General features: G+C 34.4%; 2 long non-coding RNA genes across 2 annotated transcripts in view; both read right to left on the reverse strand.

The window, feature by feature from the left end:
* LOC141392948 (uncharacterized) overlaps positions 1–22,259 on the reverse strand; it is a 545,805-nt gene that overhangs the window by 177,041 nt on the left and 346,505 nt on the right. The gene's annotated exons all lie outside the window — the stretch shown is intronic.
* Positions 11,382–14,200, reverse strand: LOC141392947 (uncharacterized). The gene is made up of 3 exons (XR_012409924.1): positions 14,012–14,200; positions 13,750–13,949; positions 11,382–13,692 (listed from the first exon to the last, which is right to left on the reverse strand). It is a non-coding gene; the product is annotated as an uncharacterized lncRNA (long non-coding RNA).

Genomic DNA, 22,259 nt, shown 5'->3' on the forward strand with positions numbered 1-22,259 from the left:
ATACAAAAAAGTCAAAATCGCATTTTTTAAGATAAGGCATCGATATATGTTGAACAAATTATACAGATTATAATACTTTAAAGAAATAATTTTGAACAGCAATATGTATACATTAGGGTTATGACTTTTTGACATTTTTCCTCAAAAATTATTTCCTGTAGCAGGGATGAATGAACTTTTGCCTATTAATCACTATGCTATCGTTTATTCCATTGAAATATAAAAAAAGTTCACGCACAAATCGATTTTAAAAAAAAATAATTTTTTGAAAAAATATATGAAATGAAAAAAAATTTTTTTTTCGAAAATTATTTTTTGTTGCACTAATGAATAAATATAAGCCTACTAATAACTATAATAACGTTTATTTCATTCAAATATTAAAAAAAGTTGCGAAAAATGTCATTTTGAAAAAATTTTAAGTTTTTTGTTTTTTGTTAAAAAATTATATTTTTGAATAAAAGCGTTTACGACATTTTTACGATTCTCAGAATTGAAGAAAAATAGTGAGAAATACATTTTATGTCATTTTAATTATCGCATGTGGCTCAAAAGTTTATTTTCAATTATATATCTGTTTTCAGTGACTTCAAAAAATTGTCCATAATTTTGATAAATTCAAATTTTAAAATCATTTTGTGCGTGAGGTTTTTTCACCGAATCACCTTATAATTAAGATTTTATGTAATCTTATGGCAAAACTCATCACGCTATGATACAGGGATATGAGGTTGTAAAAAAGTCATAACCCTAGTATACATACTATCATTGAATTGAATTATTCCTGATGGTCCGTTTTAAACTAACTACGCCCCTGTTCAAATCTTATACCACTTCCGCAACCTTATATTTGTGTCTGTCCGATTGCATGTCGACTACGATGAGAACTTTTTTCCCCAACATTACTTGTGAACGAAAATAATTACAAGTGATCATTGTCATCATTATTTATGGTCGTTAAATATTCCTCATGCGAAGTAGAGAGAGGCACAACAAAATATTGAATATTTTTAAGAGCCACCACTAAACGACCATCCAGTTACAATCGCAATTATGACGCTATCCTCGTGGCATAATAGTGGTGGGAATCATGCCCACCGACACCGACCTTTGGTAGAACAGGACACTTATGCTTCTGACAGAATTCTCCCACATAACGATAACCATTGCGAACAACGATTATGACTAATACCCTGAGCATTTTGTTGTTTGTTTGTTATTTTAATAAAAATAAATAAGCTATGGTTTTCATTTGTTTTCTTTCATCTCATCTTGTCTCATCTCATCTGATAATACGAAATGAGCGTATGCCTCGCATTTTTAGATTTAGGTTTGTCCACAAGCTTCGTGATAAGAGAAATTATGCATGACTTTTTCCACATTTCAATATTAACATAATGAATCCATTAATTAATGATATTTGAATATTAAGTTGCTGCCAGCGCCGGCATCGTCATTCCTTGTCATCGTTGTCTTTATAAGGGCAGCAAACAAAGTTTAAGTGTATGGGAAAAATAATGTCATTGGCCAGGAGTGAGGGTAATCGATTCACTTCGCTGTTGTCCTGTTTTCTTGTGTACACACTAAACGTTTTTTTTTTGGTTATTAAGTGAATAAACAATGGTGTTTTCATTATCATACTTAGTAGGTATGATTGATTAATAGTTTAATTGAGGATCTATGAAACATCACAGTTTTTTTCTCCATTTCTCTGTACACGCATTAATTGCTTATTGTGATGTAATCAACCCTTATAATCTAAAGTATGCATCCATGAAATTAGTAAGTAATTAAATAGTTTTTTATACTCATACAATTCTATGAGTATTTTTAAACAAATTTCTATTGAAGCCTGTGAACGTAGGGGTTCCTAAATTCAAAGACTGTTAAAATAACAATTTGCACAAAAACAAAGGTGGCAATTTTTGGAGAAAATTATTTTTTTGAAGTTTTAAAATTTTTATTTTTTTGTGAAGAAAATAATTAGTTTTCGTAAATACCGTTAGTTGCCATTAGTGGGGCAGCGCCAAAATTGACACTTTTTTGTTTAAAAGTAAGACGAACTTTGTGCTATTAAATACCTTTTGTTTTGTTGTGTCGGTGCATAAATATACGCAGCAAAAATTCGGATCCGTTGGCATTATGTAACCCATTACAAAGTAGTATAACAAGGTAAAACTACTTACATCACTACTTACTAAGTAATAAGTACGATGGAACAGATCGTGTGGCATCTTCCACATGCAAGTTTTTTGTTAACAATACGAAAACAGTTGGTGTGAGCGTTTAAACAGCCCTTAGCACGAAGCACAGTGTGTAGTGTGTTCGGCTACAAATCAAAAGTTCGCATGATCAAATCCAGCAGAAAGCAAAATAAAAACATGAAGTGTCTTGAAATTGAATATAAATTCCACCTCAACTATTCTAAAAATAGAACTACATATCGCTCATTTACTCAAAGGGTGGCATAACTCAATAAATGCCTTTTCTGAGTTAGCAATTTCTATTTTTTTCATGTCGATATCTCTGAAACTCAAAAAGTTACTGCTCATTTACTACAAGCTTGGCATAATTCAACAACAAAAATCAATGTATGAAGCACTAAAACACATCAAGAACACATGCACACTACAAGCATACATACATGCATACTACAAGCTTGGCATAATTCAACAAAAAAAACAATTTATGAAGCACTAAAACACTTCAAGAACACATGCACAGAAATTTAGCGCTGATCTCTGGCTAGCAGTTTGCAAAATATGGCCCAAGTAGTTGTTTTTTTTTTTTTTGTGTAATAATCTTCTTATTTTGGGAAGTCAAATTTCAATCGCCAACTTAAAACCAGTTTTTCTCGAAACTGGATTATTTGAGATGTGTCAGTCTTTGAGTAAATGAGCTATGTGTTCCTTTGGCTTATTTTTCAATTTCTAGTGGCCATAGATAGAGATGGTTTTTACCGGGTATTTACCCGGTAAATACCCACACGGTGGGTAAATACCGGGTAAATACCCATTTGTGGGTATTTATTCAATATAGTAATCGCTAATACAAAATCTTAGACCCTATTTCTGGGTTTAGGTTATGAAATCGATTCAAAATGCATAGTTTTACAATACTTTAAACAAGTGGGTAAATACTTGGGTAAATACCCGAGTATTTACCCATGTGTTGGGTAAAAACTCTTTAACTGCCGAACCATTTGACGTAGGCTGACAAAATTTGGCTCAAATCTTTCTTATGTCAAAAGAACTTTTGGTACTAAACATGGGGTCTCTGGGTCCATGTTTTGATATAGCCCCCATATAACCGTACCTCCCGATTTAAGGTATTTTTTGTATATTTGCCTCATTGTACAATCATAGTGGCTGAAATTTGGCACAGTGAGTCCTCAAGGAGTATAATATATCCTTGCACATATTTGTCAACGTAGGTCCACGTTTTCCTGTAGCCCCCATATAAGGGTACCCCGATTTCGAGTATTTACCCAAATTTTGGGTAAAAACTCTTTAACTGCCGAACCACTGGACGTAGGCTGACACAACTTGGCATAAATCTTTCTTATGTCAAAAGAACTTCTGGTACTGAACATGGGGTCTCTGGGTCCATGTTTTGATATAGCCCCCATATAGCCGTACCTCCCGATTTAAGGTATTTTTCATCTATTAGCCACATTTTACAATCATACTGACTGTAATTTGGTACAGTGAGTTCCCAATATGTATAAAATATCCTTGCAAAATTTTTTCGACGTTGGTCCACGTTTTCTTGTAGCCCCAATATGGGTTTCTGAAATCGGGAGGTACGGCTATATCAAAAAGTGGACCCAGGGACTCCATTTTCAATACCTTTAATACTGTTAATATAAGAAAGTTTTGAGCCAAATTTTGTCAGCCAACTACAAGTGGTTCGGCAGATAAGGAGTTTTTACCCAATATTTGGGTAAATACTCGAAATCGGGGTACCCATATATGGGGGCTATAAGAAAGCGTGGACCTACGTTGACAAATTTTTGCAAGGATATTTTATACTCATTGAGGACTCACTGTGCCAAATTACAGCCAATTTGGTTGTAAAATGTGGCTAATAGATGAAAAATACCTTAAATCGGGAGGTACGGCTATATGGTGGCTATATCAAAACATGGACCCAGAGACCCCATGTTCAGTACCAGAAGTTCTTTTAAGATAAGAAAGATTTATGCCAAGTTTTGTCAGCCTACGTCCAGTGGTTCGGCAGTTAAAGAGTTTTTACCCAAAATTTGGGTAAATACTCGAAATCGGGGTACCATTATATGGGGGCTATTAGAAAACGTTGATCTATTTTGACAAGTTTTTGCAAGGGTATTTTCTACATATTGAGAACTCACTATGCCAAATTTCAGCCAATATGATTGTACAATGAGGCTAATAGGTAAAAAATACATTAAATCGGGAGGTACGGTTATATGGGGGCTATATCAAAACATGGACCCAGAGACCCCATGTTCAGTACCTGAAGTTCTTTTGACGTAAGAAAGATTTATGCCAAGTTTTGTCAGCCTACGTCTAGTGGTTCGGCAGTTAAAGAGTTTTTACCCAAAATTTGGGTAAATACTCGAAATCGGGGTACCCTTATATGGGGGCTACAGGAAAACGTGGACCTATGTTGACAAATTTTTGCAAGGATATTTTTTACATATTAAGAACTCACTGTGCCAAATTTCAGCCACTATGATTGTAAAATGATGCAAATAGACAAAAAATTCCTTAAATCGGGAGGTACGGTTATATGGGGGCTATATCAAAACATGGACCCAGAGACCCCATTTTCAATGCTAGATATTCTCTTGACATATGTAAGATTTGAGCCAAATTTTGTCAGCCTACGTCAAGTGGTTCGAAAGTAAATGAGTTTTTACCCAACACTTGGGTAAATACTCGGGTATTTACCCAAGTATTTACCCACTTGGTTAAAGTATTGTAAAACTATCCATTTTGAATCGATTTCATAACCTAAACCCAGAAATAGGGTCTAAGATGTTGTATTAGCGATTCAATATAGTAAATACCCAAATAAATACCCACAAATGGGTATTTACCCAATTTACCCAATTTACCGGGTATTTACCCATTGGGTATTTACCCACTGTCCATCTCTAGCCATAGAATAACTTTTTATTCAGTGCGACATGCCCTTGTAAAAAAATGAGTTATTAGGAGTTTTGTAAGTACTTACGACTACAAAAAATTCTATAAAAACCCATTATTTTGTAATGATTTTTTTGCTGGGTAGAGAAGTGAGACCAAAGTTATTATAAATCGGGAAGCTGATGGTAATTACTATTACTGTAATATTTAAACAAAGAACGAAGACATTTGTAAAAGAAATAAAAGTTCGGCCGGCAGAACTTTTTATACTCTTCACTATGAAGTATTCTGAACTTGTAAAGAATAATTAATATTCTTTCTGTTACGAAAATATCAATGCCCCCAGTTTTATGTGTGAAGTGTTTTGACCACTATGAACCCCAAATGCCTAATTTTATCTAATTTGATCAGCTAAAAACTTGAAAATAGAGTTACATCAAAACAGCACAATATTTAGTGGAGTATCTTTGTGAACTTCAAAATTACCGATAGCCCGTTTTAAAAATGAAGCTAAAATGTTCGAAATACCCCAAAATCGGGGTATGGGACCATACAAAAACATTAGCCTTAGGTGCTAGTGCTATTTTTTATATAATTTTATTGTAATTTTTTATTATAATGAATATTTGAAATAAATAAAAAATATACAAAAACATGTACCTATGTTGACAATTTTTGGTGGAGAAATTTTGTGACTACTGGGAACCAAAAGTGTCAAATTAGAGTTAGTTCGGTTAAAAATTTTAGCTGAAACCCTCCAAATACTGAAAATCAGGAGGAAGATAGCTGGGAGTCTGCATACATTTTTCTATTTTAAGATGAGTGAAATTCTGCATACCCGTAAATACGGTAATGACCGTATGTAGTATCCAATTGAAACTGATCGACAATACTCACATATTGGTATAAGCTATATCGAGTGGTGTCAAAACATACTGAGATTCCCCTTATGTAGGGGAAGGACATCCCACTTTCATAACAAGTAAGATATACCCTAAACATATGACCAAAAAAGATGCAAAAACAATAACTATGCAGTATATAAAATATATTAATTTTGTATCACGAGTTTGATTCAAAATACGTCGAATCTTTAGGTATGGTAATGTGGAGCTAAACCAAATCATTGACATATACCAAATTTTGTGCTTAAAAGTTGTGTTGCAGTCGCTACTCAACATCTGTTGATGCTAGACTGCTTTCTAAATCGCTCTCGGCTAACAACAAATACACAGCTACCAGGCTTTTTGTTTTTGTTTACCTCTTCATTTGATGATTGTGCATTTTCTTCCATTTTGAATTCTTATTTTTAGTGGAATAAAAGAAGACAACCTTTTGGTTATTATAAATGGATGTTGATGGGGAACCGCCCCCATCACAACTAACAAAAAAACCACTTTGGGACCCGGCTAAAAGGCGGGCCCATCTGATTGCAAACCAGAACAAAACCTTTATTAAAAATGATGGGCAACCCATTATAAACAAAAATGAAGGTGACTCTTCTACTAACAAGTCGGATGAGTCGGAGTGCGCTGAAACCAATGAAAATTTGCCAAAATCGTTTATGTTATACCCGAAAAACCATCCAGGTCCGTTCTTCGTTAGCGTTATGTCAGATACGCCAATAAGTACGAGGAGGAAGAATTGTGAATTGCGCCTTTATGTGCTATTACAAGACATAAAAATAAAAAACAATTATGTATGTAAGAATGTTGGTTACAATACCTTCCGCCTTACTTTCAATACCCCTGATGCGGCAAATGAATTCGCCTTAAACCCAAAACTTAAAGATATTGGTTTAAAAGCTGATATGCCTGATCGTTTTATTCAGCGATACTTTATAATTAAAAATGTGCCAACCACGATTGATGCAAATACCATCAAATCATCAATCAAACAAAACAATTCAATTGAAGTGCTCTCTGTTCATCGCTTTACTAGGAAAACCCCAGAGAATACTGTAGTAGACTCTGAAACGGTAAAAATAGGAATAACACTGTGCAACATTTTTGAGCCAATCGCGTGCAAACAACTTCTGTCCAGAATTTTCTGAAAGTAGAGGACCAATAAGCAAAAACCATATTTGGGTTTTGTCTTCTTAGATCGGGTTCGGTTTTTATGGCCTCATCTAAACATGGTTAAATATCGAATTTTTAAAACAAATCGGGGCTGTATCTCTGAAACCAATACGAATCTTGTTTTGACATCTGCAGCAAACTTGTAGATAAGAGCAAGAAGAAAATATTTGGGGGAATAGTGAACTCCAAAAACTGCATTTATTGCCTCAAATTTTATAATATATCTAAAAATTCTATAATTTGTGTATATTTCGCAGCGTATCTCCCAAAATGTTAAATTCTTCTTAATGCTACCTTTTGGGAAAATGTTCTCTGGAATGTAATACACAACTCTTCAGAACATTATATTGTTGTAAAATGCCTCTATCGCCTTTTTTATAGAAAAATTTTCAACAACAATTTGTGTAAATATTTCAATAATTCATTGAAATCCCCAACATGAGAATAAACAGCCTGTGTGAACATTGTTTGAAATAAGTTTTGTAAAAGGTATGTTATGAAATACCCCTTAAACAACGTGAAATAACAATTTTAGAGTTTCAGAATGTTCTGAAGAATTGATGGTCACATTATTTGGAAAATTTTTAGAATGGTTACTTGTTTCAACTCCCAACAGTTTAGTTGTTACTGACCAGAATTTCAGAAATTATGTAAACTTTTCTATATTTTAACGAGATTGATGCGCTAGATGCAGCTTTTCCTAGTTCATCTGTTTGACACATAAGTTCTACTACTTTAGGGCTACAATATTGCTGAAGACTGCAAAGCAAAGTTCTTATTAGTTTCGGAGATAAAGGTCCGATCACTGGAAAAAAGGCACATTTTAGGTCGGTTTAGATGAGGCCATAAAATCTAAACCCGATCTAAGATCACAAAACCCAATTAAGGTTTTTGTAGTCTCAATATGTACTTTCAGAAAATGCCCATTAGAAGTTGTTTGCATTTCCAGTGTTGCACAGTGTAATTTCCGATGGAATCCCACAATCTATTCTGATGTGCGGTACTAGAATTATGCCTGATCTGTATGTACCCCCTGTGCCCCAATGCAGAAACTGCGGACGTTTAGGCCATATAGCGATTCGTTGTAGATCCAACAAGCGATGCTTGAAATGCGGTAAATTAATTCCATGTAACAATGAATGTAAAGATCAAAAATGTGCCGACTGTCTTTCGACGTCCGAGTGCAAAGACCAATGCGGATCCCCTATATGTATCTTATGTAACAGTTCTGAACACTTGTCGTACGAGGAAAAGAAATGCCCAAAATGGAAGGCAGAACGAAATATTAAATCAATAATGACATTGTCAAACATGAGCCGAAAAGAGGTAACTCAGAACTACCCCGAGACACAAAACTATTACAGTATCTTGGAAAATGAAGGTTACAATAAAGAATTCCCTGGGATAAACAAAAGAAATACAGTTAATAGAAATGTTCATGATGAAATAAATCGTCGTGTCACTAAAATAAAATATAGCAAGGTAGCTGCTCCCGCTGTTAAAACGGTCCACCCAGTGGCAACCCCAACTGTACTAGTACCAACAAAACCAATATTTCAACATCCTTCTTTCTCCAAGGTTTCAGACTTGGAAAAAGTGGTATCAATATTCACCAAACAGATGTCAGAATTACTCACAACTCTAAATTGCACAGAGGGTCTCAGCATCCTCGACACATTTCAAAAATCAATTTCTACTCCAGCAACCAAACCAAAAAGCAAAATCAGTGAAGAACAAGATCCCCAATCTTCGACCAACGGGTCATAGCAATTGTACTTTTTACATTTAAAAACTCAAAATAAATAATGAACTTACTACAATATAACATACAAAGTTTTAAAAAAAAAAACAAATGTTTCCTAGAAGTTCACTTAAACAAACTCAAGATCGATGTTTGTATTTTAAGTGAAATCTTCAACATCGATGAAAATAAAAACTCTACTTCAATTCTAAATTACAAAATTATTTCAAAAAAACGGCAAGACAACTACGGCGGAGTTGCCTTTGCCTTTCATAAAAATATAAAATTCAAAAAAATAGTTTTTAACACTTTACTTGATATTCTCATATGCGAAACAACTTCTCTTTCTACAAATATGACACTAGTCTCAGTATATTTTCCTCATTCGCTCAAGTGTAACGAAATCAAATATGAACTCGATAAACTCTTATCCTTTGTTGAAACGAAATCCAATGTCTTTATATGTGGTGACTTTAATGCTCGACATACAGCCTACGGTGACTTTTTTGATTCTTAGCGCGGCAAAGCAGTAAAATCAATCTTTGATGCATCAAGTTTCCGGTGCTTGAACAATGGGAAGCCTACGTTTAAGAAACGCCTTTCTGATATGACTGGTTCAGTGTTAGATTTGACATTCACAAACACAGATTTAAATGTATCCTGGGATGTCTGCCCCTCGACAATAGGCGGAAGTCATCATCTCCCTGTGGTAATTAATATCTCCTCGATCAAAATTAAGGCTCAAAAGTTTTTAGCCAAAAAGAAACTGTTAAACAATTTAAGTAATGTCGCGCTTAGCCCGTCATTTGATTCCATCCATAATACATTTAAAAGTGAAATTAAAAAATCTATTTATACTATTGATGAGAAAGCCATTCCTAAGGCATGGTGGGACTCGATGCTTGAAATGCGGTAAATTAATTCCATGTAACAATGAATGTAAAGATCAAAAATGTGCCGACTGTCTTTCGACGTCCGAGTGCAAAGACCAATGCGGATCCCCTATATGTATCTTATGTAACAGTTCTGAACACTTGTCGTACGAGGAAAAGAAATGCCCAAAATGGAAGGCAGAACGAAATATTAAATCAATAATGACATTGTCAAACATGAGCCGAAAAGAGGTAACTCAGAACTACCCCGAGACACAAAACTATTACAGTATCTTGGAAAATGAAGGTTACAATAAAGAATTCCCTGGGATAAACAAAAGAAATACAGTTAATAGAAATGTTCATGATGAAATAAATCGTCGTGTCACTAAAATAAAATATAGCAAGGTAGCTGCTCCCGCTGTTAAAACGGTCCACCCAGTGGCAACCCCAACTGTACTAGTACCAACAAAACCAATATTTCAACATCCTTCTTTCTCCAAGGTTTCAGACTTGGAAAAAGTGGTATCAATATTCACCAAACAGATGTCAGAATTACTCACAACTCTAAATTGCACAGAGGGTCTCAGCATCCTCGACACATTTCAAAAATCAATTTCTACTCCAGCAACCAAACCAAAAAGCAAAATCAGTGAAGAACAAGATCCCCAATCTTCGACCAACGGGTCATAGCAATTGTACTTTTTACATTTAAAAACTCAAAATAAATAATGAACTTACTACAATATAACATACAAAGTTTTAAAAAAAAAAACAAATGTTTCCTAGAAGTTCACTTAAACAAACTCAAGATCGATGTTTGTATTTTAAGTGAAATCTTCAACATCGATGAAAATAAAAACTCTACTTCAATTCTAAATTACAAAATTATTTCAAAAAAACGGCAAGACAACTACGGCGGAGTTGCCTTTGCCTTTCATAAAAATATAAAATTCAAAAAAATAGTTTTTAACACTTTACTTGATATTCTCATATGCGAAACAACTTCTCTTTCTACAAATATGACACTAGTCTCAGTATATTTTCCTCATTCGCTCAAGTGTAACGAAATCAAATATGAACTCGATAAACTCTTATCCTTTGTTGAAACGAAATCCAATGTCTTTATATGTGGTGACTTTAATGCTCGACATACAGCCTACGGTGACTTTTTTGATTCTCAGCGCGGCAAAGCAGTAAAATCAATCTTTGATGCATCAAGTTTCCGGTGCTTGAACAATGGGAAGCCTACGTTTAAGAAACGCCTTTCTGATATGACTGGTTCAGTGTTAGATTTGACATTCACAAACACAGATTTAAATGTATCCTGGGATGTCTGCCCCTCGACAATAGGCGGAAGTCATCATCTCCCTGTGGTAATTAATATCTCCTCGATCAAAATTAAGGCTCAAAAGTTTTTAGCCAAAAAGAAACTGTTAAACAATTTAAGTAATGTCGCGCTTAGCCCGTCATTTGATTCCATCCATAATACATTTAAAAGTGAAATTAAAAAATCTATTTATACTATTGATGAGAAAGCCATTCCTAAGGCATGGTGGGACTCGGTGGTAGAGAGAAACTATAGACTTAAAATCGCGGCTCAAAAAACATACGATCTTAACAACAATAATGAAACCGCTCAAAAGCTAATAGAAGCAATTAAAAACTTCAAAAATTCCACAAAATATGCTCAAAAACATGCATTCAAACAGAAAATAGACAGTTTAAATAATAATCCGAACTCAAAAAATTTATTCAGATTTGTTCGAGGGTGTAAGAATTCTCAATCGCAGCCAGCTCAATCAAAGTGGTCTTCGGATAATGACAACAAATTTCTCATCCACATGCGTGATCAAGTTCCCGACAACTCTCCAGTTGATATAAATATGTCTTCATTTCGCTCAAGTTCGGATCTATCCTTCAAAGAACTGGAAAAAGTTTTAAAAACGAAAACAAATCCGTCTGCTGCTGGAATAGATGGTGTAACTTATGAAATGGTAAGTCACCTTTCTCATTCTTCAAAGACAAACTTGCTCGTAGCTATGAATACGGCTTGGACCAATTGTGACATAAAAGATGAATGGCGTAGGATCAAAATTGTGCCGATTCCGAAAAAAGGCAAGGACCTGGACTTGATAACAAGCTATAGACCAATTGCACTCATTTCAGTATTTCTTAAAATCATTAATTTAATGATCAAAGACCGTCTGCAAAACTTCTTAAATGAAAACAAAATCCTTCCACCCAATACATATGCGTACAGGAAGCATCTCTCAGCCTCGATGTGCATAAATGACATATTGTATACCATAAGCCATCACAAAGAAAAGGGAGAAAAAGTAATCATCTTAGCTCTAGATGTTGCAAAAGCTTACGACTGTGTCAAAATTGACCTGTTATACAAAATTCTTTATGAAATCCAATGTCCGAGCGATTTAAGCATGTGGATTATAAACTTCCTAAGGCAACGGATCCTTGTTATGGGCAGTAATGAACTCGAAATTTACAACGGTCTCCCACAGGGGAGCTGTCTAAGTCCCACACTTTTTAATGTATACACATTGAGTCTTCATAAAATAAATGTGGAAAATACATACACTTTCCAGTTTGCAGATGACTTTATATTGCTATCTGCTCATAAAGATTTTGACATTGCCAATTACAACCTTCAAACAAAACTAAACAAATTTCATCAAGCTCTTACGCAATTAAACCTTCAACAGAACTATGAAAAGACAGTAGTCATGTATGTCGCAAAAGGTGCGCGAAAAATTCCAGATATTAGCATACAAGGCGCAGCAATTAGGCCTGTCAATATGATAAAATTCTTAGGAAGAAATATAAAAAACAGTTTGACCTTGAAAGAACACTACGAAAATGTAATGTCGTCATGTAGTTCCTCGTTAAATGCACTGAAGATGATCAATTCTGTTAAGCATGGTATACACCCAAAAACTGCACTACGCCTTTCCAAGTCGCTAATATTTTCAAAGACTGAATACTGCATTTCATCAATGGCACATATGCCAACATATATAAACAAAAAAGTTACCACGTTTCAAAATCAAACACTTAGAAGATGCTTGGGTCTAACCCCATCGACTCCAATCCATATAATCTATGCACTCTCACTTTGTTTACCGCCTGAACAGAGAGCTCAATATCTGGCCTCTAAGGAACTCATTAAATTTAAAATTTTTCACAATCAAGTATACACCAAAATCACATCGGCACCGTCAGCAAAGACTAGCCTTGGAAAAATGTACATAAAATTCAAAAATATTTTTGATAATATCACTTTCAATGAGAATGTTGAACCAGCTGGAAAAATATCATTTTATTTAGACATTTTTGAAGCTGCAAAACACACAAGACCTAAAGAATATTTTAGGGCCATACTCCAAGAGAAACTGGATGAACCTCAATTTTTCGGATGCTCCATCTGGGCTACTGATGCCTCAATATCGACAAACAGCACTGGATGTGCTGTCTGTAATATATCCTGCAATCACAACTTTTTATTTAAAATAAACTCACGAGTTTCGTCACTTATGGGTGAGCTGCATGCTATTAACAAGGCCATTGGTATTATCATAGAAGATGGTTTTGATAAAGCAGTGATTTTAACTGATAGCAAAAACGCAATTTTACTACTGAGGAATAATACATCACACAATTACTTAGCAAATGTAATAATTAAGAAGGTCAACACTTCGACTATTTCCTCCCTCACTTTCGTATGGACTCCATCACACATTGGAATAAAAGCTAATGAACTTGCGGACCAACTTGCCAAACAAGCGATTGAAGTTGGATGTGTAATACCGTCCTCTCTATCTGTTAAAGATGCATATGCGGAGATCTACGAACACCTATGGGATGAGTGGGTCATTAAATATAAAGAAATGTCAACTGTCAAAGGCACTTACTTCTCTCAATTCTTTCCTGAACCTCCCAGGCATCACTGGCACACAGGATCATCTCTCTCCCCTGAGAACATAAAACTTATAAACAGGCTCCTTGCGGGCCACACATATGGCAAAACTTATTTGCACAGAATTAGCATTTCAGATAATAACATCTGTGACACCTGCAATACCGTTGAAACAGAAAACCATATCATCTTTAACTGCAACAAATATAATGCAATTAGGCAGAATTTCACTTTTTTTAATAAATTCACTGACTTACCTAGTCTACTCCACGATTTATCTTTTACATGGATTGAAGAGCTGTGTAAATTTATTAATCATGCCAAAATAACAATATAGTAAACATTTACATCAACAAGAATCAGCTGAACTAATGACAGCAGCACAATCAAAACAAATAAATAATCATTACCCAGTCATGGTATACGATTACTTCGGGTAATCATCCAACCACTACCTGCTGATGTGCAGACAAATTCCAAAAAAAAAAAAAAAAAAAAAAAAAAGTTGTGTTGTTCCCTTAGGGCTTCTTGGTCACGGCATACCCAAAAAAACTTCTGATTCAGAGAAAAATCGAAATATTAAATTACGTTAAATTAATGGTCTGTTCCAGAACTGCAAGAATCTACTAATTTTCACTTTTTTTTTCGATAACATAAAGGAAAAATGTTTATCGTAGTAAAAAATAGTAGCTTTTTGCTGGTTCTAGAACAGATAATAAGTTTGGAAGAAATTTTTGAAAATGTTGAGAGTTATATTGCCCTCTATCCATTTTAATATGTGCAGGCAGCGTTTTTGGAGCTTTTGGAAAGTATAAACTAACTCCGGAAAAAAATTGAACCTTGTAATAGTCCTCAAACTGCACTTTTCCCAAATTTTGTGTGGGAGGTACCCCAACCTGATACATGATTGCAACGATTGGAGTTACCTTGCAGATTTTCCATTTTAGTTGGTGTCGTCCGGGTTTTAGGCCATTATCTCATGGAGTAAACAATTGTACCGTTGTAATGGGGGCTGCAAGGACAGGGAAGATTGGTCAAAATATTACGAAGTGCAAAGTTTGGTTTAATCGGTTGCTCCGTTCAATAGTTATGATGCGTACCAGCCAGACAGACGGACTTGGATAAATCGACTAAAAATTGTCTTAACTGATTTTCGTCCAAATATACTTGGGTCTAAAACCGTTACATCGATTAGGCACAGTTTATATGAGTGAATATCAAAAAAAATTAGTTTCCATGAAGCCAAGGTTTGCACTATTATAATACGCGAACTATTGCAATTTATCAGTAACTATGACCATGGCTAGATCAATTCAAGTGTTTTTGAACAAAGCACAAAAATTTGGCAAAATAATTTAATTTGCGTGGAAGTTATGATCGCGTAAATGAATAAAAATAGGGAAAAACGTTGAAGCTAACGAGGTTTTTTACGTTACTATTTGATTGCTGATTAAACCGTTCAAATGACGGACATATGTATGTCCAAAGTAAAAGTAGAAGAATACAAAATTAAGATTACACTTCTAATGTATCACTTTTCGAAATTTCCACTGCTTCCACCTTTTATGGATGCTGACATTTTGAAGCGGGATTTTAGGTGTTTTTCGTATTTTTAATTTAACTGGAACGCGGATTCGTATATTTCAAAAAACAATTAATAGGATTAAATTACTCTCGGCGGTCCAGATCATATAAATCATAGATCGTGAAAATCCATAACCTAGAACGGCGAAAACATCAACTGCAAAAACCGAAAAATGTGAGAAAAATGTTTTTGAAAATATCGCGGATTTAGTCGCATTTTCTGTAGATCGTTTTCTTGTCAATGAAAAAAACTGACGCATCACTCGCGGTTTTGCGAAAACAGCGGTTTAAAAATTTTAGTGGCATGGGAGCTGTATCCGATTTATCCCAAAAATAGTGTGTGATGCTACATCCACGGTTCTTGATGGATTTGATCGAAATAGGATTAGATCGATGTATTTTTCCACGGTTGGTAGTGAAATCGGATGCGCATAAAAAGTGTATGCACGTTGTGCAAATTATAAGTGTTATACAGATTGTTGCACACTAAACTGCAGACGACGCTACATCTTAGCGGCCAAAGTAAATCCTGGTAAATGTGTACAAATTAAAAGAGAAGAATTCGCAGTATTGATAAACCGCATGCGCATCAAGCGATTTTGAGGATTTCGCGATTTACACGCATTTCAAATGATACAGTTTTATTTGAAGATTATACCCCATTCAAAGGAACCCAACATTTATTTGAACGTTACCCATATCTTCCGCTAGATGTTAGCGTGTACTCGAGAAGTGATTAGAATAAAAAACGTGATTTTTTGCGTGAAATTTAACTGAAATAGAAGAATAACTCCGACCTAATTTTCCTACATTTTCTTCAACTAACTCACAAAAAATTTGAAAAATATTTTCTCTTACAAAAATTTTTTAACTTCCCTCAATATATATTTTTTTATTTTTGCTAAAATGTGCAAACCGCTAAACAGATTTCTATATTTTTGGTTCCATTTGAATCGTCGCGATATTTTTAAAATATTTTTCCGATGCATAAACAGCTTAAATTTTCCGCTAAAATTTACAACTTTGTCACTAATGTTATGGGACCTCAGTAATCATATAGTACGTAGGAAGCCCTTAATTAACAATGTTTCGCAATATAATGAGTAGCGTTGTTTTAAGATTTATTTCTTATTATCAGAATTAAAACCGCCATAACTTTTGCGAGCAACAACCAAAATTAGTATCTCGAACAGATTTGAGAATCAGAATTTTTTCCAATCTATGTACCAAAAATCGTTCATGTAGCTTAAATTTTTTTTTTTAATTTTTTTTTTATGGAAAACTAAAAAATTTGTATATTTCCTCATATACCCTCGTTAGCCTAAAGACTGAGGGTATAAAAAGGGTCCAGCCAGCTAATTAGAGACATTAGTATTAAAACCTTTATCTACAATCAATTTATAAAATTTTAAATATGGTAAACAACAAATTTCTTTTGCGATTCCATTTAAACAAATTAAAATTTTTTTGCGAGCACATCTACGTTTTAGGAAAAAATGTAAGTTTTAAATCGGTTCGCGTTCACAAAATTGGCCGATGCGCGCAAAAGTCATAGCGGTATATAAAAAATAAAAAAATATTTTAAAATATCTTATTTGGGAAATCTATGCATAAATTGTTAACAGCCCTCCATATCTATTCATAGATGTTCAAATATTTACTAAATATATTTTTATTTTCGTGAAAAAATCAACAAATAATAAAAAAATCGTGAGGTAAATCTAAATTATCCTCCCCAGAGTCCGTAGAAAATCAATAGGCTTCTTCTCCCGTGACCCCCATTCAACACCCATAATTTGGTGACGATCCAATCAAAATTGCGAACTGCAGCGTGATTACAAGGTTAAGATGGACAGACGTACGGACACACATAGCCAGATCGACTTAGCTTGTCAAGACATTAATTTTGGTATATATGTATGGGTCTACGACCATTATTTCGATGCGTTATACATTTTTGGCCAAACCAACTCATAATACCCTCCCCACATAGTGATGTAGGGCATAATTAGCAAACAAATTTTGGGGGTTCTCCTAATAATTCGCTTAAAATCCCATACAATACTTGATGTACTCTGCTAAAACTTCATCAACAAATATGGTTTACTATCACGAAAGAAATTAAGAGTAATATTGAAATTAAAAAGCCTCTCATTGCGAATTAGTTATTATAGTTGATCCATTTCAATATCTATGCATATTTCGATGTTTCACTCAACGGCCAAAGTGTGCCGTCAGTTGCATCACACAACTCAAAAGACCTTTAAGTGGGTAAAAGTCGCGCAATATGCATACGATTTTTATGCGCATCCGATTTCAGTAGCACCCATCAAAAATGCTTCAATATACACCTATTTCAAATAGATTCTTCAAGAACCGTGTATGTGCCTCCACATTCTATTTTGGTTCAAATACCCATATTACTCGCGTATCTCTGTAATTTATGACACACATTTCTATTCCAGGAACCGGATTTGTGAAAATATATTTTTGCAGATTTTCCTATTTTCAAGGTTTCTATATCCACCGTTTTAGTGGATGGATTTGAACGCGGAAGTGCTCATTAGATCCGTCCCGTAAAAAAATAAATTCACGCGGGGTTCAAAGGAAATTGAATGACTTTTGTAAATTTTACACGCAAAAACTAGGTTTTTAAAGAAAATTTACGAATGAAATTTTAGCATTTGGACTCCAATTACTAGGATGTTGTACGGAGCACACTCATGAGATATAGATTAAACGACGTTAAATCACTAGTTATATAATCCTATTATGAGTTTTGAATATTATCTTGTTGCGCGTCCGGATTACTAAAAAAATCAAAAAACCCCGAAATTCCAGGTTCAAAACGTCAGCATCAATTTTAGGTGGATGCAGTGGATAAATCGAAAAATCATGCAATAGTATCATGGAGTATTCTTTGAGTCTTTCTTTGGGCAAAGGTCTATAAAATGTAAGGTTAAGTCAGAAATCGTAAAGGAACATAAAAAACTTGTTTTTAATTTTTCTACATTGATGCCAACACATCCCCAAACACTTCATATTAAAGAAATTCAGTCATATTATATAGAATATGTCAACAGTTCGCGAATTCGGATTTTTCGATCGTAAAACTTTTTTAGTTTTTAACATATGAATGTAGTATATTGAGAAATGTATAATTTGTGTATTGGTGAAAAAGTTTTGTGTCTTTGCTATAGTCTGCTCAAAATTGTCTGTGTGTAAGTAAACGCCACGTTAATACAAAACTTCATCAAAAATATTGCAATAAATATTCGATCAACGAATTCCAAATTTCAATTGACTTCATTTGTTTTTATGCAACTAAAAAAATGTACCCAATTAGTATACGTAGTTAAGATATACAATATTAAAAGAAAATTAATCTTCCGTTATGATAAGTGTAGAATAGCCAACTTTATTATAACCTACACCACCTTGTGGTAAGGGATATTATGTCTTTGTGCATTAGTTTGTAACATACAAAAGGAAACGAGATAGAAACATAGTTCCTTTTAGGGATATACATAGAATCACTTTCTGAGTCGCTTTACGCATGTCCGTCTGTCTGTCCGTCTGTCCATGTATTTTTGTAAACAAAGTACAGGTCGCATTTATTGTCCGATTCGCATGAAAATTGGGGAAGATAGTTTTTTTGGCCAAAGGACGAAACACGCTATATATGTCCGATTACAATGAAATTTAGAATGTGCGACGGAATTTAGTCTAGAAATAAGTGTGCCAAATTAGATAGAAATCGGTTCAGATTTGGATATTGCCCCCATATATATTTTCGCCCGATTTAAGGAATTTGGTGCACGAAACACGCTATATACGTCCGATTTCAATTAAATTTGGAATGTGCGACGGTATTTAGTCTAGAAGTAAGTGTGCCAAATTATATAGAAATCGGTTCAAATTTGGCTATAGCTCTCATATATATTTTAGGCAGATTTTAGGTATTTGATGCACGAAACACGCTATATTTGTCCGATTTCAATGAAATTTGGAATGTGTGACGGTGGTTAGTGTAGAAATAATTGTGGCAAATCATATCGAAATCGGTTCAGATTTGGATATAGCTCCCATATATATTTTCGACCGATTTGAGGCAGTTGATGCAGCAAACACGCTATACAGGGTGGCCCAAAAAAGACTGAAGGATTAAAAATGATTATATCTTTTTTGTTTTTAATATTTTGTTTGTCTTTTGCAGGTTATTTACTGGTTTTTGGAGATGAATCCAAACATACATATGATGTGCAGAAACGCGTCAAAATCATTGAATTTTTTATTCTTCTGGAAGGTTAATTATTACAACTCAACGAAATTATCGTCGTCATTTTAATGTCCGAACAGCACCCAGTCACAACATGATTAGGAACATAGTCTCCCGTTTTGAGGAACATGGAAGAGTGTCAGATTTTCCAGGAAGAGGAAGAGGTCGATCTGTGCGCAATGAAGCAGTTGTGGAGGCTGTACGGCAGAGTGTAAACGAAGATGTCTCTACTCGTCGTCGTTGTACTCAATTGGGAATCTCCAGAACATCCCTGCAAATAATTTTGAAGCGGGATCTTAAAATGTTTCCGTATAAAATTCAAATGGCACAGCAACTGCTCCCCCAAGACCATCAGGCACGCCTGCAATAGTCTTGCTTCAGTCCTTTTTGGGCCACCCTGTATATGTCCAATTTTGATGAAATTTAGACTATGTGACTGAATGTGGTCTACAAAAAAATGTGAAAAATTATATCAAAATCTGTTTTGATTTGGATTTAGCTCCCATACATATTTTACATATTCACAGTGGTGTAGGGTATTATATAGTCGGCCCCGCCCGACTTTGATCCTTTCCTTACTGGTTAAACATTGGGTTATTGCACTTGATCAATTTAAAAATCCGAAGTTTTTTGTTAAAAAAAAACTATTATATGCACTTTATCATGTAATAACATTTTCTTGAAGCATACATCAAAATAACATCTATAAATATTTGTCAAGATTCGGAAAGAATGTCGAGGTAATGTAAAATAGAAATGTATTTGATGCATGGCAAAAAGCGTGTAATAACAACATACATTTATGTCGTAAAATGAATGACAAACGTAGCTATTGGTTGTTTTTTCCATAATTCCTTCATTTGTTGATTCGCGTCGCGCTCATATTTCCTTATCTTCTACATAAATTGTAAATCGCAATATCCAATAAATACTAAAGTCTATTCGCTAAGTCGAACTCCACCAGTCTGACGGCCTCACTGTTTAATCTTTCTGTCAGCCTATCACAACTGATTTGTTGGCTGATAAATCGATTTGGCATGCTTTTGACGTAAACTGACATTTATTGGTCACATGAGTGTTGAAATTATTGTTTGTTTGTCACTTTGAGATCATAATGTAATAAATGCGCATAATATTCAAAATGATTGATTTGGCATACAATACATAAAGAATTGTTACGGCTTTTATGATGCGAGTATTGACAATTATGTAAATATATTGTTAGAAATCCGTGGTAATTCACTATTAAGTTCTACAAATTTTTTTTTTAAACTATTTGTATGTCAAATGCATTTCGTGAAGTCTTTATGGTTTAATGTCTTTGATTGTGGCAACGACTTTGAATAGCTGCAAAGACGATTCATAAATCCGCAATTTCGTAAGAATTGGTGGCTGGTGACCACGATAACATTATGAGAGATTCACCTATGTATTTCGTCTAAACTTTGCACATCGTTATATTTTTCAGGTTTATATTTGCAAACTCCTTAGCTTTAGATCGGTCTTTCCTGTACCCCCTCCCCTTTCAACATCAAAAACTTGCGGTTAGATGCATATTTAGGATCACTTTAAAGTTGCGTGTTTTTTTTTTTTTTTTGGCAAAAGTCAATATTTTTCGAGGTACCGAAACTAACTGTTCCGAAAAATCCTTACTGAAACAAAAATACTTTATGTTAATTAACAATTTTTTTAAATGTGTATTTACAATTGGAAGTAACGGGCTTACGACTGAACAATGTTTGCAAATCGTTCAACTTTATTACGAAAATTCACTTTCTTTGAGGAATGTGTTTTGAACCAAATTTTGTTCAGCGATGACGCCCATTCCCGGCTTAATGGGTATGTAAACAAGGAAAGTATCCGCATTTATGTTAAGAGCAACCTAAAGAGATTCAAGAGGTGTCACTTTATCCAGAAGAAAATGGTTCCGTGTGGTTTGTCCGCCGGTAGAACCATCAGCCCATATTTCCTCAAAAATTATGTCGATGAGAACGTAACCTTCAATGACGACCATGATAGCCGACTATTTGATGCTTGGACATGAAGCTCGTGATCTCGCTACATTTTGGTTTCAATAAGACGACGCATGACATCAATCAATGGATTTATTAAGACAACACTCTGGTGAGCAGACAATTTCAGCTTTTGGGACGGTCGATTGGCCACCAAGATCGTGTGATAACACACCGTTAGACTTTTTCCTGTGGGGATATGTAGAGTCTAAAGTGTATGCGGACAACCCCGCTTCAATTCAGGTATTGGGGCAAAAAATCACGCGTGTCATTCGTCAGATACCAGTCGAAATGTTTGAACGATTCAGCGAAAGTTGGACTTTACGGACAGACCGTTTAAGACGTAGACGCGGCCAACATGTGAAAGACATAAACTTAAAAAAATAAATGCCAAAGAACGTTCTTTCAAATGATAATAAACATTTCCCATTTAATTAGAATTATTAGAATTATTTTTTTCTTTAAAAAAGTTGGGAACCTCTAGTTGGATCACCCTTTATAAGCAAATTATGTTATTGAAAACCTAACTTTATATTCCGTATTTTTAACGAAATAAAAATGATTCTAAAATTGTATCTAAATACTACATATAATAAATTAAGTCAATCTCAAAAGAACGGGTTAGCAAAA

The sequence above is a fragment of the Musca autumnalis genome, unplaced genomic scaffold (assembly GCF_047663935.1).
Source record: "Musca autumnalis isolate F117 unplaced genomic scaffold, ASM4766393v1 scaffold_2, whole genome shotgun sequence".
Lineage (NCBI taxonomy): Eukaryota > Metazoa > Arthropoda > Insecta > Diptera > Muscidae > Musca > Musca autumnalis.